The following is an 18,511-nucleotide window of genomic DNA, read 5'->3' on the forward strand; positions in this document are numbered from 1 at the left end:
CTTTTTAACTTTTCTGTTGACTGTGTGTCCTGGACTCACTAACTATCCTTGTTTGTGTCTGTCCCTAACTTCAAGGATATTGACAAACTGACAACAGAAGAACCTGGACCAACTTCATTCCTAGATTTCAAATGGAGTGAGTGAATCACAGATGCCAGCACTCTACTTGCACAGGAAATACACAGAGAGCTCCCCTGGAGACACCCCTCCTTTGACTCTCCTTGGCAGATATCAAACCAGTTTTATACACATATAAAATGCACCTCCAACATTCTATGAAGCCTCCACAAGACCCAACGTTCTAAATGCATGGTGGTGAAACCCAGAATTCGCCCATGAGTGTCTGCCCCACCCCCGCATCAAACATCATGACGTCGAGGGCGGAGCAATGGCACTCAACCAATCACATCGCTCCGCCCACGTCATCACATTTGACGCGAAGGCGGGGCATCTACAATACTACAAGCCAGGCAGGGGGAGGAGTAGGGAAACACGCGGAGCGTGTTTCCCAACTCCTCTCCCTGCCTACGAATCACCTCACAGAGCCCCCCCCCCTCGGCGCAACAGCAAAGCCCCTCCCCCCAGCGCATCAACCAAGCACCTCCCCACGGCACAAAACCCAAGCCCCTACCTCGCCACCCGCAGCCACCAATACTAACGCTGACCGGCCGCTGCTGCTTCTCCTGTTGAGCAGCAGCGGCCTGTACAAAAAGGCAAAAACAAAATCTACTATAATAAAACGCACCCCCAACGTTCTGAGGACAAAAATCTGAACTTACAGCACAGCGATAAAAGGTTCGTAAGTTCATGGTGGTGAAGCCATCCCACTGACAATGCCCCGCCCTCGCGTCAAACGTGATGACGACGAGGGCAGAAAAATAAATAAATAAACGTTTCCAAGCAACGCAAAGCTACAGAACAGGGACCAATAAGAACCAAGCAAACCACAAGAAGGGAGTAGCAATGCACAATAACAAACCACAAATGTAACCAGGCAACGGAACGCGACATAGAAGGGACCAATCAGATGAAACAACAGAAGAAGAAAGGAGGAGCATTCAGCTGTACAACACCTCATTATCACAGCAGCACACACAGCAGAGACGAACAGCGCTGGAAAGACAGAAGAACTCAGTAGTGGGTATGTACGGAAATAAAGCGTATCCCTAGCCAACACCTACTTGCATCGCCAGGACTACCTAAGCGCCATCAGCTAAAATAGAACCCGACCCAGCCAGTATAAAAGACAAACCCAGGCGGGGGGAGGAGTAGGGAAACACGCGGAGCCTGCCTAGAAATGGCTGAAGACTGCAAAATTCCCCTGCCTCGGAATCACAGGCAAATGAAAGTAACTTCAACCCCCCCCCCCCTCACCTTCTCAAAAACAAACCCAGAAGAAACCAGTAACCCACCTCGAGATGCACACAGCACACGGTGTTCCATCGTACCTAAGCAGCTGCCCTGCAACCGACCCAAAGAGCCAGTTTCCTCCTCTGCCGTTTCCCTCCACCACCAGCACAAACAAGGACTGAAAACCGCAAATAAAAAAATAAAAAAAATACCACCCGCCATAAAGCAACCCCTAACCCACCTCCTAACCCACCTTCCTTTGTCTTCACAGGAAAAGCAACAGCAGCCCAAACACGCCCCCCCCCCCCCCAAAAAAAAAAAAAAAAAAACAACAACATAACGAGCACCTCTCACCTAAGCAAACACTGTTGCCTCAGCACATCAGCAAAGATACTTTACAAAAAAAAAAAAAAAAAAAAAAAAAATCTATCCAGCACTGTGCAAACCCATCCCTGCACCAAGACACAGCCACAAAGCCTCACTCTTCTCCAACCCACTTTGCAAGCATGGGCAGGGGAGGGAAACTCCTGCAACTGAGATAAAGAACAGGGAACTGGGAGGGAGGGGGGACCCTGCCACATACTCATTCACACACACGCTCTCGCAACGTCTCTCCGTCTCTGTGAGTCACACACACAAAAAAGCACATTCACTCTCTCTCACACAGACCATCTCACTGCAAGCATGGGGGGGGGGACTCCTGCAACTGAGATAAAGACCAGGGAACTGGGAGGGAGAGGGGACCCTGCCACATACTCTCATACTCACACACACTCTCGCAACCTGTCTCTCTGAGTCACACACAAACGCACATTCACTCACTCACAGACGATCTACTACTACTTAGCATTTCTATAGCGCTGCCAGGGTTACGCAGCGCTGTACAAGTTTAACATGGGGAAGGACCGTCCCTGCTCAAAAGAGCTTACAATCTAAAGGTTACAAACTATGTAGTCAGTGTAGGTATCATGAGTGGGGAAGGTGGTTATGCGCCAAAAGCAAGGGAGAAGAGATGGGCTTTGAGTAAGGACTTGAAGATGGGCAGGGAGGGCGCATGACGTATGGGCTCGGGAAGGCTGTTCCAGGCATATGGTGATGCGAGGCAGAAGGGGCGGAGTCTCCGAGAATGAGAGATGGAGATGAGGGTTCGAGAAAGACAAAGAGCCAGGCATCGAAGTCGGTAAGGAAGGAAGAGAAGGATTTATCAGGGGGACGGTAGATGACTGCTACTCTGAGTGGTAGCCGGTTGAATAATCGGATGGAGTGGGCTTCAAAGGATGAGAAACAGTGAGACTGTGGTAGGAGGAGGGGTTGGAAACTACAGGAGGGCGAGAGTAGTAACCCAACGCCTCCACCACGGCCAACTGGGCGGGGAGTGTGTGAGAAGATGTGACCACCATGGCAAAGGGCTGCGACTGAGGCAGAGTCTTCCGGGGAGATCCAGGTTTCGGTTAGGGCGAGCAGTTGAAGGGAGTGGGAGATGAAGAGATCGTGGGTGAAGGGCAGTTTGTTGCAGACTGAGTGGGCATTCCACAAGGCGCAAGCGAAGGGGAGGGAAGAAGGGGGGAGGAGGGGAATAGAGACGTCCCGGTATCGTCCGCGTGGATAGGACGGGGACAAATGAGGGGGACCTAGATTAGGGTTAATGTCTCCGGCGGATAGTAGGAGGAGGAGCAAGAGAGAGCGGAGGAGGGAGGACGGGAGCGACCAAGGCGACGAAGACGGGGTGCACTTAGGAGGAATGGGGATGGGTTAATAGCAGGAAGGAAGTGTTGAAGGTTGAGAGCTAGGATGGAGGAGGGGGATAAGAGGGATGGTGAGGTGGTGAGGGATGGGAGTGAAAGGGGTATTGTCGTGGAGGGCCAGGCGGGAGGGCAATGAGCTCCAATGGCGGACAGTGGGGGTGGGGAGGAGAAGAGATTAGGAAGGGACAGGGCAAGGAAGAGAATGTGGATAGGAGCCCTATGTAGTGACTGAGGTGTAGCAGGTGATTGTGTGGTGACTAAGGTGTTAAGCAGATAGACAGAATGGAGAGCTGGGTTGGAGGTTTGGAATTGATGGACTGGTAAGTTAATAGTTGACAAGCTAGCAGCAGGCAGGCAGGTAAGTCAATGGATGAGAGGCACGCAGGCAGGCAGGCGAGCAGGTAAGTCAATGGTTGACAAGGTAGCAGCAGGCAGGTAAGTCAATGGCAGAGAGGCTCGCAGCGGATCAGGCAGACTGGAGCACGCTGGAGCAATGGATGAGAGGCACGCTGGAGCAATGGATGAGAGGCACGCAGGCGAGCAGGTAAGTCAATGGTTGACAAGGTAGCAGCAGGCAGGCAGGTAAGTCAATGGTTGACAAGGTAGCAGCAGGCAGGCAGGTAAGTCAATGGCAGAGAGGCTCGCAGCAGATCAGGCGGACTGGAGCACGCTGGAGCAGATGTACTGGAGCAGGCAGGCTGGGCAGGTGTACCGGGGCAAGTAGGCTGGAGCAGATGGACTGGAACACTGGAGCAAGCATGGGAAGCTGGATCAGTGGACTGGAACAAGCTGGGATCGGGCGGACTGGGACGAGCTTGGAGCAGGCGGATCAGAACACACTAGAGGATTTGGACTGGAACAGGCAGGGTGGAGCAGGTGGACTGGAACAAGCAAGGGGAAGCTGGATCATGCAGACTGGAACGAGCATGGAGGTGGAACAGGCAGATTGGAACACACTAGAGCAGTTGGACCGGAACAAGCAGGCTGGCGCAGATGGACTGGAACGAGCAAGGGGGAAGTTTGATCGGCGGACTGGAACAAGCTGGGAACAAGCTGGAACACGGTGGGATCAGGCGGACTGGAACACGCTGGGATTAGGCAATACCCTTTTCACCCCCATCCCTCACCACCCCTCTTGTCCCCCTCCTCCATCCTAGCTCTCAACCTTCAACACTTCCTTCCTGCTATTAACCCATCCCCAGTCCTCCTAAGTGCACCCCATCTTCGTCGCCCGACCTCCCCCACCCTCCTCCGCACTCTCTTGCTCCTCCTCCTGCTATCCGCGGGAGACATTAACCCTAATCCAGGTCCCCCTCATCTGTCCCCGTCCTATCCACGCGGACGATCCCGGGACGTCTCCAATCTCGTCTCTATTCCCCTCCTCCCCCCCTCTTCCCTCCCCTTCTCATGCGCCTTGTGGAATGCCCACTCGGTCTGCAACAAACTGCCCTTCACCCACGATCTCTTCATCTCCCACTCCCTCCAACTGCTCGCCCTAACCGAAACCTGGATCTCCCCGGATGACTCTGCCTCAGTCGCAGCCCTTTGCCATGGTGGTTCTCTCTTCTCACACACTCCCTGCCCAGTTGGCCGCGGTGGAGGCGTTGGGTTACTACTCTCACCCACCTGTAGTTTCCAACCCCTCCTCCTACCGCAGTCTCACTGCTTCTCATCCTTTGAAGCCCACTCCATCCGGCTATTCTACCCACTGCCACTCAGAGTGGCAGTCATTTACCTCCCCCCTGATAAATCCTTCTCTTCCTTCCTCACCGACTTCGATGCCTGGCTCTCTGTTTTTCTTGAACCCTCATCTCCGTCTCTCATTCTCGGAGACTTTAACATACATGCTGATGACCCATCCAACCCTCACGCTTAAGTTCCTCACCCTAACATCCTCCTTCAACCTCCAGCTGTGCTCTACCACCCCTACTCACCGTGACGGCCATGGTCTTGACCTCGTCCTCTCCTCCTCCGGCTCACCCTCCAATTTCCAAGCTTCAGCTCTTCCTCTCTCCGAACACCACCTGATCACATTCACACTTCTTCACCCCCCCCCCCCGCCCCGTCCAACCTTAACCACCACCTCCAGGAATCTCCAGGCCATTGACCCCCCCCCCCCCCACCTTATCCTCTAGTATCTCTAATCTCCTCCCATCCATCATGTCCTCCGAGACTGTCAACAAAGCGGTCTCCGCTTACAATGCCGCTCTCTCCTCTGCTCTGGACACCCTAGCACCATCCACCTCCCATCCCACAAAGCGTACCAATCCCCAGCCTTGGCTGACCCCTTGCATCCGTTACCTTTGCTCCTGCGCACGATCTGCTGAACGCCTCTGGAGGAAATCTTGTACTCATTCAGACTTCCTTCACTATAAATTCATGCTATCCTCCTTCCACTCCTCCCTATTCCTTGCAAAACAGAACTATTACACCCAATGGACCAATTCTCTCAGCTCCAACCCTCGTCGTCTCTTCGCCACCCTTAACTCTCTCCTCAAAGTGGACCCCTCTCCCACTCCCCCCTCACTCTCTCCTCAATCACTGGCTGATTACTTCCACGACAAGGTGCAAAAGATCAACCTTGAGTTCACTACCAAGCCATCACCCCCTCTTCACCCATTAACCCTCTCCCTCAACCAACCAACCCAGGCCTCCTTCTCCTCCTTTCCTGAGATCACTGAGGATGAAACCTCCCGCCTTCTTTCCTCCTCAAAATGCACCACCTGTTCCTCTGATCCCATCCCCACCAACCTACTTAACACCATCGCCCATACTGTCAACCCCTCCATCTGTCGCATCCTTAACCTCTCTCTCCCCAGTGCAACCGTCCCTGACACCTTCAAGCACGCCGTAGTCACACCTCTCCTCAAAAAAAATCACTTGACCCTACCTGCCCCTCCAACTATCGCCCCATCTCTCTCCTACCCTTCCTCTCCAAAATACTTGAGCGTGCCGTTCACAGCCGCTGCCTCGATTTTCTCTCCTCTCATGCCATCCTCAATCCACTCCAATCCGGTTTTCGCCCTCTCCACTCGACAGAAACAGCACTCTCTAAAGTCTGCAATGACCTGCTCCTGGCCAAATCCAGATACCACTACTCCATCCTCATCCTCCTCGATCTTTCCGCCGCTTTTGACACTGTCAATCATGATTTACTTCTCGCCATACTGGCCTCATTTGCACCACTTAGTAAATCTAGTCTTAAATGTGCCAACATTTTCCAGTTCTGTGATATATGTTTATTTATTCAATAAAGTTTTCCCAACAGCGTTTTCTCATTTATTACCCAAAGGCAAACACAATTATAACAATGCAAACACAACTGGATGTTACTGAATTCTATTATTCTGCCTCACTGTGGGGGTCTTTCAATAAAGCTTAGCTCGAGTTATCTGCAGCAGGGCCCATTTTATTCCTATGGGCCCTGCTGCAGATAACTCAAACTAAGCTTTAATAAGCGACCCCTTGTATTTCCATGTTTGGCACAGTATAAGTCATCACAAGGGCAGAACAGAAGAAACCCAATGGACTGCATTATGGGCTTATAGCCCATTTAGTTATCTCTCTATATAAAAGAGAACACCAACGTTCTATGAAGCCTCCAGACGGAAGTGTGAAGGGGGAGAGATATCCGGTTTCCCCATGAGTGTCTACCCCGCCCTCTCTGTAACTCAAACAGTCAGTGAAGGAAAACAGCAGAGCACGAAATCAAATCACTGGCTCTGTAACAGTGAAGGACTCAGAGGAGGGAGGGGAGAGAGGCCAGAGGGCAGGGACACACACACTCCCACATGCACACAGAAGAAAACATTGCTAGCCCCCGTTTCATTTGCATCAGAAATGGGGCTTTTTTACTAGTGTTTAAATAAATGAGAGATCTGAACTAAAGAAAATATATATTTTTTTTTACTTATGAAAACCACTTATTCCTAAAACATACTGAAAACAGAATGTGAATATGCGATTCCATGTGCCCCAGAGTTTAATTTTACTTCCAGTCGTTATAAACAACAGGCTTCCCAAGGCAGATTACAACAGTTAAGATATAAACCCAATGTGTTTCTTCTAGCAAAAAAGGTGCTGGTACTCAAATGCCAGGCCACCCTTCAGGGGTGGGGTGATCACTGAGGGACTCACCCCACAATAGCCCGGACCCCTGCAATCACAGAATCTATGACAAGGCAGAATTGGTATGTGGAGCCTGAGCTCTTTCATTAAAACTTGGGGACCATGGGTCAATTTTAGCACACAATGGAAAAGGTGCCGGTAGTCAGTACTCCCAAGTACCCCTTCAAAAAAAGCCATGAATAAACCCATCAGTAAACAGGATATCCTGACTGTATTGTATAGAACAGTGTAGAAAAATGAAGACAAAATACAGCCTGTATTAGTGCTGTTTCCACCAGCTACAATACTTTTTCAAGCTGTTTTAGTGACTTCATGATGTTTGTATTTACATATGGGATGCTTTAAAATAAATGCTGTAAAATAAAAAATACAAAAAATATTTTGTCCTCCACCTTTTAAGGCACTGCCTATCCATTCCAACTGGAACAGCTTTTGACTTTTTACAGATGGGCCATGCACAGGCAATCCATTATTTCTAACAATCTTTTACTATTGCTTTCAATAAAGTTTGCTATTGTTTAGGGTGTACTCGTGACTCTGCCTACTGGTTCAAACCATATAATGAGCTAGATAGCTTCTCCTCCTGGTCTCAATCTAACCTAGTGGCCCTCTCTGCCGGGAATCAGAGCCTTGGAAAATCCTCTCCCCTGCTTCAGCAGCCAGTGCCTTCTGCTCTCTTACACCCTCCTCTTTCTGACTTCCTGTTCAGGTAGAAACCTATATAAAACAGTTATGCACTTGAAAAACAAAAACCCTTAATCATACCTGGATCACAGAAACAGTTCGCAACAGCAATCTAAAACACAGCCACCCTCTCCCGAGGTACAGCTCACACAGACTAAAGCGTCAGGATGGAAGGGTGAGGCCGCAGCAGCTCTTTAAGGGACGGCCCACAAGGAGGAGGAGGAACGGGAGGGGAATGAGCAGTGAGGTCTAGGAGCAACTGTTACCGAAACTGCAGGTGTAAATTATAACCCTTTCATTAACTCACTGTGCCGTTTTCCTTCATTTCATCTCTATTAGGAGATTTCACATGTTGGTAGAACTACATGTCCTGTTTGTTTATCTTGAATAGATTAAGCTGTCAAACAGGGATTGTCTCTTACATTGCGTATCAGCGTATGTGTTGTAGTGCTATAGAAATAAGTGACAGTATTAAAAGCCTGTGAGCACATTACTTCATATCACTGGATCAGACCATGGTGTTTGTAATCAGAACAACATCTCTGTACGTGCTGTGGAGTAAAACTGATACACTGACTACATAGTTTGTTACCTTTAGATTGTAAGCTCTCTTGAGCAGGGACTGTCCTTCCCCATGTTTTAACTTGTACAGCGCTGCGTAACCCTAGTAGCGCTATAGAAATACTAAGTAGTAGTAGTAGTGGTTTGAATTGTTCATTGATATGGATTCATATCTAATTCTTCCCAGATTGAAAACATAGTAGTACCTGACTGGTCCATATTCAGTGTAAACCTGCCTCAAACTGCTGCTCAACCCCCCCCCCCACCACCACCACCACCACCACTCTCAGAGGCAGAGGCTAGGCTGACTAACTATTCAAAAATACATTAATAGTTTCACTGATTGGGTGATATGAGTGAGTATGGGGCTGTTTGGGTACTGCTGGATGATGTAATCACTGGAAGATGAGAGGTCTATACTCTATACTCATGGAGGAGTGGTATTCAGTAGTGTGGGGGGGGGAGGGGGTGAGTAGGTTTGAGTCATTACAAGGAACTGTGGGTGGGGCTGTTGCTGAAAGGTAGAGACTTCAGTCCACTGTGAAATTAGTGCAAAAAAATTGCCCTGACATGCTCAGACTAATCAGCATGCAAATTACTGCCACATTAAAATCATGGCAGTTATCTATAGCACAGCTCTAAAATGTCTACTTTCCTGTCACTGCCTGAACAGTGGTTGGCTTAGGCAGTTGATAAGAAAAATTAACATTAAAAAAAAAAAAGCATGCCACCGCAATATCCTCATAACTGTGTCCCAAAACAACATTCCCCCACCCTCTCCCCAATATTAACTCCCTAGTGGTTTAATGGCCCCCTCCCTACCCAATCTGACCCCCTCCCCTAATATAAAAAAATGCCCAGGTGGCAGTCACAAAAAAACAATCCCTGGTAGTCTAGTGGAGCTGGGAGGCACCCACCACCCCGTAAATCCAGCACAATTAATAATTCTGTAAATTCATCACATCACACTACAGAATCACAGGGGCCTCAGGACACATGTGCCAAAGGCTTCTGCAATTCTGCCCATTCCATAATAGAAAGTCTGCTTCTGAGTAGGCAAGGAGATGGCAAGATTTCAGCACACACATATTGAGACTCTGCGCTTCCTTGTTTAGCTGCCAGTGCTGAACACCTGACACAGAGAGACAGTCCCTGCTCAATAGAGCTTACAATCTAAAAAATACAGACAGACAAGACAATTAAGGGCGAGGGAAGTACTGGGTGTTTTGCCTATCACTGATTGGGAGGGGTGAATGTATATGGGCTGCTGTTTGCCTCTTTCCCCCTTCCCTGATCTCAGCACTCTAGACCAGTGGTTTTCAACCTAGTCCTCAGGGACTACCAAGCAAGTCTGGTTTTCAGGATATCCACAATGAAGATGTATGAGATAGATTTGCATGCACTTTCTTAGTATGCAAATCTTTCTCATGCATATTGCTTGTAGATAGTCTGAAAGCCTGACTGGCCAAGTATTCCCTGAGGACTGGGTTGAAAACTACTAGTCTAGACTAGTGATTTTCAACCCAGTCCTCAAAGACCACCTGGCCAGTCATGTTTTCAGGATACCCATAATAAATATGCATGAGAAAGATTTGCATACTAAAAATAGTATTATTATGTATTATTAGCATGTACTTCCTGCATTGCATGCAAATCTCTCTCATGCATTTCATTGTGGGTATCCTGAAAACCTAACTGGTCAGGTGAGCTCTGAGAACTAGGTTGAAAACCACTGCTCTCTAGACAGCTTTTGGGCTTGTAGGAGGTATATAAATAACCATCTTAATAATCTATAATGTGGATGGGGGATGACAGGATTGAGGGCTTTTCTCTGCTCTATCTGCTCCTGATTCCTGCATCACCAATTAAGTCTAGAAAGCAAGGCTTACAGTGTGCATAAGAACATAAGAGTAGTCATACTGGGTCAGACCAATGGTCCATCTAGCCCAGTATCCTGTTTCCAGTGGCCAAGCCAGGTCACAAGTACCTGGCAACACTCCATGCTACCAATCCCAGTGCAAGCAGTTGCTTCCCCATGTCTGTCTCAATAGCAGACTGTGGACTTTTCCTCCGGGAACTTGTCCAAACCTTTTTTAAACCCAGATACACTAACCGCTTTACTACATCCTCCAGTAAAGAGTTCCAGAGCTTAACTATTCGTTGAGTGAAATAATATTTCCTCCTATTTGCTTTAAAATTATTTCCGTATAACTTCCTTGAGTGTCCTCTAGTCTTTGTACATTTGGAACAAGTAAAAAATCGATTTACTCGTTCTCCACCACTCAGGATTTTGTAGACCTCAATCATCTCGCCCCTTATCTGTCTTTTTTTCAAGCTCAAGAGCCCTAACCTCTAGCTTTTCCTCATATGAGAGGAGTTCCATCCCCTTTTTCATTTTGGTTGCTCTTGAAGCAAATTGGTGAGGCAAGACTTCCCTTGGCTGAACCCACGCTGACTCTGTCCCATTAAATCATGTTTGTCTATGTGTTCTGTAATTTTATTCTTTATAATAGTTTCTACTATTTTGCCTGATACTGATGTCAGGCTTACCGGTCCGTAATTTCCTAGATTAGCCCTGGAACCCTTTTTAAAAATTGGTGTCACATTGGCCACCCTCCAATCTTCAGGTAGTATGGATGAAGGGAAGACTATTTTCCATCTATTGCACGGGATAACATGCAAGGTATAAGCAGTGGTATTCAGGTGGCTTAGTAGGGAAAGTGCCTAGCAAATTCGCAGAACATGGACACTTTCCAAGAGACTGTTCTGTGCTTGTGCTAGGTGCTTTCCCTATCGAGCCCTTTGCAGAATTTATGTGCATCGGATTTGCATGTGATTCTCTTTGAGCATTGGTTGCTGTTTGCAAAACGGTAAGTTCAACCTTGGCTGCCATATTTAATGGCGACTTTTGCGCACAGGGACATGATTCAGCACAAATTACTAATCCTGGTGAAGAGAAACAGAGGAATGAAGAAGAGAGATGGGAAAAGAGGAAAAGGAAAAGAAAACGGAGAGAGAGAGAATATTAGGATGAAGAGAGGAAAGAAGGGAAGGGATGGACAGTTGAAGGCCAAGAGAAATAAAGAGAGGAATGTCTCTCCAAGCCCATGCCCTTTCTTGACTCAACAAAACTCAGTGGCAGTATTTAGATTTGCATGACTCTTATTATAGTCACTCAGAGGTTTTGGTCCCAGAACATTATTAAAATGTCTTATCTGGATAAATAAACAGAATTCCAGTTTTCCAGGCCACCAGTGACCACTGGAGCTGTGTTTAGCTGCTGATCCAGCAAAAATTACCAATCCTGGTGAACAGGAGCAGAAGGATGAAGAAGGGAAATGGTGGGAAATTAATGGTGGGAAATACGCAGGCGATCCGCAGGTTCTCCAATACTCACTGCAAATTGGACACCTGCCCCAGCTACCCAGTAAAATCCTCCTCCGACCGCTTCATAACAGACCTCACATTTCACCTAAACTACATGCTCCAACAAGGTCTCTTTCCCAAGGAAAATGGCAACATCCTACTCACCTCTATACCAAAAAATACCAAGAAAAATATAAAAGAACTTACCAACTACCGCCCAGTAGCATCTATCCCACTAGTAGTCAAACTGATGGAAAGCATGGTAACCAAACAACTCATGGATTACATAAATAAAATCTCAATATTACATGAATCACAATCTGGATTTCGCCCCCTCCATAGCACCGAAACAGTACTTACCACTCTCCTAGCCAAATTCAAGCTGGAAATAGCAACAGGCAAAAGCATATTTCTCCTCCAATTCGACATGTCTAGTGCATTCGACATGGTAAACCATAATGTACTATTAAGACTCCTAGACTATTTCGGGATTGACGGAAATATACGTAGTTGGATCAAAGGTTTCCAGAACATACCAAGTGAAATCAAACTCAAACATATCATCTCCATGGAAAGCAGACTGCGGAGTACCACAAGGATCACCACTATCACCGATCCTCTTCAACCTTATGATGACCCCACTAGCAAAATCCTTAGCCACCCAAGGCCTCAACCCATTCATCTATGCAGATGACGTCACTATATACATCCCTTTCAAAAATGACCTGACAGAAATCTCCAAAGAAATCACGCTCGGCTTGAACACTATGAACTCATGGGCAAATGCTTTCCAATTAAAACTCAACACAGAAAAAAACACACTGCCTCATCCTCTCATTCCAACACAACATGAACAAACCCACAAACTTAAACACCTCTGATCACAACCTCCCTATCTCAGATAGCCTGAAAATTCTCGGGGTCACAATCGACCGTAACCTCACACTAGAGAGCCAAGTGAATTCTACAACCAAGAAAATGTTCCACTCAATGTGGAAACTCAAATGCCTGAAACAATTCTTCCCAAGGGAAGCTTTCCGCAACCTGATACAATCAATGGTACTAAGCCACGCTGACTACTGCAACGGAGTCTATGCGGGATGCAAAGAGCAATTATTAAAGAAACTTCAGACCACTCAAAACACAGCAGCCAGGCTCATATTTGGAAAAACGCGATTTGAAAGCACTAAACCCCTCCGAGAAAAACTACACTGGCTCCCAATCAAAGAACGCATAGCTTTCAAAACCTGCACCTGGGTCCATAAAATTATCTATGGCGAAGCCCCGGGATACATGACTAACCTCATTGACCTCCCAACCAGAAATGCAGCCAGATCTACACGAACATACTTAAATCTCCACTAGCGAAATTGCAAAGGACTCAAATATAAATCAAGCTATGCATCCAGCTTCTTGTCAGGTTCTCAGGTTCAGAGCCCACGGGGCCGGGCTCTGGAGCAAACGTGAGCCCTTGGGCTGCTGACGAGGAGCGACAGCAGCAGGCAAAACCCACCACCCAATGCTGGGCAAGCACACCGACACCGGCAGGGACTGCAGGCACCGCCCAGCGAGCCGGAACACATGGACTGGAACACTGGACTGGAATTCCCTGGACTGGAGGACACAGGACTGGAACCCCGGACCGGAACACTGGACTGGAATCCCCTGGACTGGAACACTGGACTGGAATCCCCCGGATTGGAGGACACAGGACTGGAACACCGGACTGGAATCCCCCGGACTGGAGGACACTGGACTGGAGCACACCGGACTGGTCCACACAGCTTCACCTGCACTTAGCTACTAAGCCCCCCAGGAGTTGAGCTCCTGGGGTTCGAGTAGCCGGCAGGACTTACTGGTCGACACAAGGACCAGGACTAGAACAAGCTGTAACTGAAGTGCGCCTAACTCCTAAACTGACCAAAAGTGTTCCTAAGCCCGGCACCAACAGAAGAGCTCCTAAGCCCTCCACTAACAGCAGTGCTCCTAACAGAAACTAACGGGGGTGCCCCTACGCCCTACACTAACAGAAGTGCAGGGAAGCCACAAGGGAAAAGGAAGGGAAGACAAACGCCAGACCTAACACTGGTGCTTCCTAAGCACCAAGCTGCAGCAGCTAAACACGGATTCTCACCCCGGTGCTTCCCAAGCACCAAGCTACAGCAGCTAAACACAGGTCACGAGGAAAAGCGGGGAAGACACAAGGAAACAAGCAGGATAGCCAAATACCCAAACAACAAAAGGTGCTTCCTAAGCACTTACTAACAAGGGTGCTCCCAGCACCAAACTCCAGCACTGCACTAACAGCAGTGCTACTCACTGTAACAAAAGGGAAAGCAGAGGAGCCAAAGGGAAAAACAGGGAAGTCAAACACACAAGTCACAAGTGCACACTGCACTAAACTAACCTGGACCTAAAGCAAGTAGCCAGAAGCAAACGTTGCGAAGGCCCCGAAGCAGTGGCGTAGCCATACTGCCAATTTTGGATGGGCCTGAACCTAAAGTGGGTGGGCACAAAATTTTCTCTCTATCCCCCTTCCCCAGCAAAATTTAGTCACACTAATCAGATGCATTTGTCACATAGGGGTAAAGTGCTGCTTTTCAGTGCATCAGGTTTCAGAAAATTTATTTAAAAGCCTAACACCCTTTTCAATGAGCTTTCAGAGGCCAAAATCTCCTGCCTCAGGTCAGCATAACGCTGTTATGGTATCCTCTCCTGACCTAAGGAAGGAAGTATTGGTCTCTGAAACTTTATTAACACAGGTACCATATTACTTTATCCTAAATTAAAATAAAATTATTTTCTTTACCTTTGTTGTATGGCCATTTACTTTTTCTCATTGTGTTGCTCCCAGTCTCTAGATTCTGCTTTCCTTCGTCTTTCTCTTGCCAGGGTTTCCTGTCCATTCACCACCTATGGCTTTTCATCTTTTCCTCACCCTTGTTCTCCACATGCCCCTTCCTCTTCTTCTCCAGTCTTTCCTTACTCTGTCCTCACCCTCTTTCCAACCAGCAGCTCCCCTTTTTCTTTTGCATCCAGCGTCTCCTTTTTCTCCCTACCCATCCATCGTCTTCCCTCTTTCTCTCCTCATCCTTCCACCCATCTACCCTCTCTCCTGATCCTTCCATCTAGTGTCTCTATCTCTCTACCCTTTTCTGTTCAGTCTCCCCTCTCTCTCTCTCTCTCCACATCCTTCCAGTCTCTCCCCTTTCTCTCTGCATCCTTCCATCCATCTCCCCTTTCTCTCCCTATCCTCCCATGTCCAGCAGCTCTCCCTTCCCTCCAGTCCCTTCTTCTTCTCCCTCCCATGTCCCAGCAGCTCTCTCCCTTCTTCCTCTCCCTCCCATGTCCAGTAGCTCTCTCCCTTCCCTCCAGTCCCTTCTTCCTCTCCCTCCCATGTCCCAGTGGCTCTTTCCCTTCCCTCCAGTCCCTTCTTCCTCTCCCTCCCATGTCCCAGCGGCTCTCTCCCTTCCCTCCAGTCCCTTCTTCCTCTCCCTCCAATGTCCCAGCGGCTCTCTCCCTTCCCTCCAGTCCCTTCTTCCTCTCCCTCCCATATCCAGTAGCTCTCTCCCTTCCTTCCAGTCCCTTCTTCCTCTCCCTCCCATGTCCCAGCAACTCTCTCCCTTCCCTCCAGTCCCTTCTTCCTCTCCCTCCCATATCCAGTAGCTCTCTCCCTTCCTTCCAGTCCCTTCTTCTTCTCCCTCCCATGTCCCAGCAGCTCTCTCCCTTCTTCCTCTCCCTCCCATGTCCAGTAGCTCTCTCCCTTCCCTCCAGTCCCTTCTTCCTCTCCATCCCATGTCCCAGTGGCTCTCTCCCTTCCCTCCAGTCCCTTCTTCCCCTCCCTCCCATATCCAGCAACTCTCGCCCTTCCCTCCAGTCCCTTCTTCCTCTCCCTCCCATATCCAGTAGCTCTCTCCCTCCCATGTCCAGTAGCTCTCTCCCTTCCCTCCAGCCCCTTCCTCCTCTCCCTCCCATGTCCAGTAGCTCTCTCCCTTCCCTCCAGCCCCTTCCTCCTCTCCCTCCCATGTCCAGTAGCTCTCTCCCTTCCCTCCAGCCCCTTCCTCCTCTCCCTCCCATGTCCCAGCAGCTCAGCCATTTTTCCTCCAGGTCCGCCCATCCGCATCCTTCGTGCACTGTCTCTATCCCTTTTGTCCGACGGAGGCAGCGCTTCCTTCCTGCCCTGTCTTCTCCCCAAACTCCGCTGCATCGGTCCCTCACTGCAAGTGGAATCCTCCTTCGTCGGTCGCGCTGCGCTGCCATGCACACGCAGCTACGCTTCTCCCCCTGCCGCATCTATCTGGCCCTCTGTGATGTACTTCCTGTTTGCTTGAAAGCAATGGAAGTAAAACCCGGCTGGCTCAATCCGTCCTCCTTTTTCTGGAGCCATATGGTAACCCTAGAAGCGCTGCCTCCGTGGGACAAAAGGGATAGAGACAGCGCGCGAAAGATGCGGATGGGCGGGCCTGGAGGGAAAATGGGCGGGCCTGGGCCCATCCAGGCCCACCCGTGGCTACGCCCCTGCCCCGAAGGAAAGAACACCACTTCCTTATCAAGGCCCTCCCAGATGATGTCACTCTCCCTAGAGCCAGGCAAAACACACTGAAACCCCGAGAGCCCCGGCCCACATCAATGCAGCACCGAGAAGCTCTTGAAGCCAGTACACCCAGGGAGAGGTAGAGCAACTCAGTCCACACCCACAGCTGCAGTGAAGTGAGACAATTAGCCCCATGCTGGCAGCAGCCGGCAGAGAGAGAGAGAGAGAGAGAGAGAGAGAGAGAGAGAGAGAGCTAGCTCAAACAGGACAGAAAAACGGAACAGAAGCCAGCTAAGCTGACCACCAGGAAAAAGGTAAGTTTGAGAGGGGTTATGGCCACAATCATAACACTTCTCCTACATAAGTACACAATTGCGGAATGCACTACCAAAAGCTGTGAAAACAACATATGACCATCTTAATTTCCGGAAATCACTAAAGACCCACCTGTTTGAAAAGGCATACCCCTCTGACCCAACTTAAGTGCCTAAAACCCCTGAAACACAACGTAACCAAACTTCGTAATGAACACTCTATTCTCTCTTTCTCTACTATTCCTAATCGCGTCTGCAACTATGAACCTATTAGACTATAACATCACTCTGTATTTGTTTCTCAACCGGTGTTGGAAAACGCCTTCACGGTATTATGTAAGCCACATTGAGCCTGAAAATAGGTGGAAAATGTGGGATACAAATGTAACAAATAAATAAAGAGAAAAAGGAAAAGGAGAAAAAGAATATTGAGACAAGGAGAGGAACGAAGGAAAGGGCTGGATAGCTGAAGGCCAAGAGAAATAGAGAAATCAGGGGTCTTTGTCTCTCCAAGACCGTGTCCTTTCTTGACCCAACAAGAAATCAGTGTCAGGATCTAGATTTATATGACTCTTGTTCCAGTTACTCAGAGACTTTGGTCCCAGAACATTATTAAAATGTTTTATCTGGATTAAAAAAAACAACATTATTTAACAGATCATGTAAGCAGCACTGAAACTTAAACATAGGCCAGAAGAAACAGGAAAAACATGCTAAGTGCATCAATAAAAAGAAGGCCAAGCGACCTTCAGCTGAAGCTCCACATCCTCTGCACTACTCCCACACTGTTCAAATACAGGAAGTGTTAGTGCTGAGCAGGTGAGATCTTATCAACAGAGCAAACAGGAATGAGATCACTGGTTGGTTGGTTGGTTGGTTGGTTGGTTGGTTGAATAAAGAAATGAAAGAGAATTAGACTGTCATGTGGATTATTCTTTAGTTTATTGAGACTTGATATCTTCTACGTGAAACGTATCGATTCACAAAACAATATGTATAAAAAAAATGTTAGTGAGTAGACAAACGAAGAAAAGGGAAAGAAGCATTATATAGAGGTAGCATACAGAAGTAGGGTGAAAGGATATCTACAAGAAAGGAGAGAACAAGTAGACTATAGGGAGGGGTGGGGGAATTACAAGATTTTGTTATGGAAGTAGAAGGCCCCCTGATCACGCAGTGGTATGCTCCAATGTATTAATTTTCTCCCATCATCTCTTTAGTGAATACAGAAAACATAAACAAAACAGTCAAAACTGAGATGGCTTTTTTCAGAATTGCACTAAATGCAAATAATGCACCCTGGTTCTTCAGTGCATGACATATACAATAAGAAATAACCAATTTTAGCACAGGAAGCTTAAGGAACCAACCATTCATTTCCTTCTTCACAAGCTAAAACCTAAACAGAAATAAGAAGTAAAAAGAATGAAAAGGAAACCAATAATCCCCCCCCCCTATACACCCTCAAATTCTCATAAGATCAGGGTAATTCAGCAAGTCTCAGAGAATATGCATCAGTTAGCCATATCCAGTCCATGCCACATTCTAGCAGTTTGTCACCAACTTCTGGGAGGTGTGTCACAGAAAATTTGACAGACAGCATGCTTGTGCTTTTCTTAACCACCATGTGTGCTGCAGGTTGGGGAGAGTTGAGAATCAGGAAGCTAGGTATTTGAAATCTTTATAATCTTTATAACCTATCCCCCCCTTCAATCCGTTCAGAACTCTGCTGCACGTCTTATATTCCGCCTGAACAGATATACTCATATCATCCCTCTCCTCAGGTCACTTCACTGGCTTCCGATCAGATACCGCATTCAGTTCAACCT

At 48.1% G+C, this 18,511-nt stretch overlaps 1 protein-coding gene across 2 annotated transcripts in view; it reads right to left on the bottom strand.

Moving 5' to 3' along the window:
- The window catches only part of LOC115482310 (transmembrane protein 176B-like), a 220,363-nt gene that overhangs the window by 82,773 nt on the left and 119,079 nt on the right, over window positions 1–18,511 (bottom strand). Inside the window, exon 1 of one of the 2 annotated variants that reach the window (XM_030222011.1) lies at window positions 7,989–8,106. The exons of the other annotated variant lie outside the window; for it this stretch is intronic. The gene's annotated coding sequence lies outside the window, so the exon portion shown is untranslated. Of the gene's footprint in view, window positions 1–7,988; window positions 8,107–18,511 lie in introns of those variants that run through there. 2 annotated transcript variants of the gene reach the window in all.

Source organism: Microcaecilia unicolor, chromosome 1, assembly GCF_901765095.1.
Source record: "Microcaecilia unicolor chromosome 1, aMicUni1.1, whole genome shotgun sequence".
Lineage (NCBI taxonomy): Eukaryota > Metazoa > Chordata > Amphibia > Gymnophiona > Siphonopidae > Microcaecilia > Microcaecilia unicolor.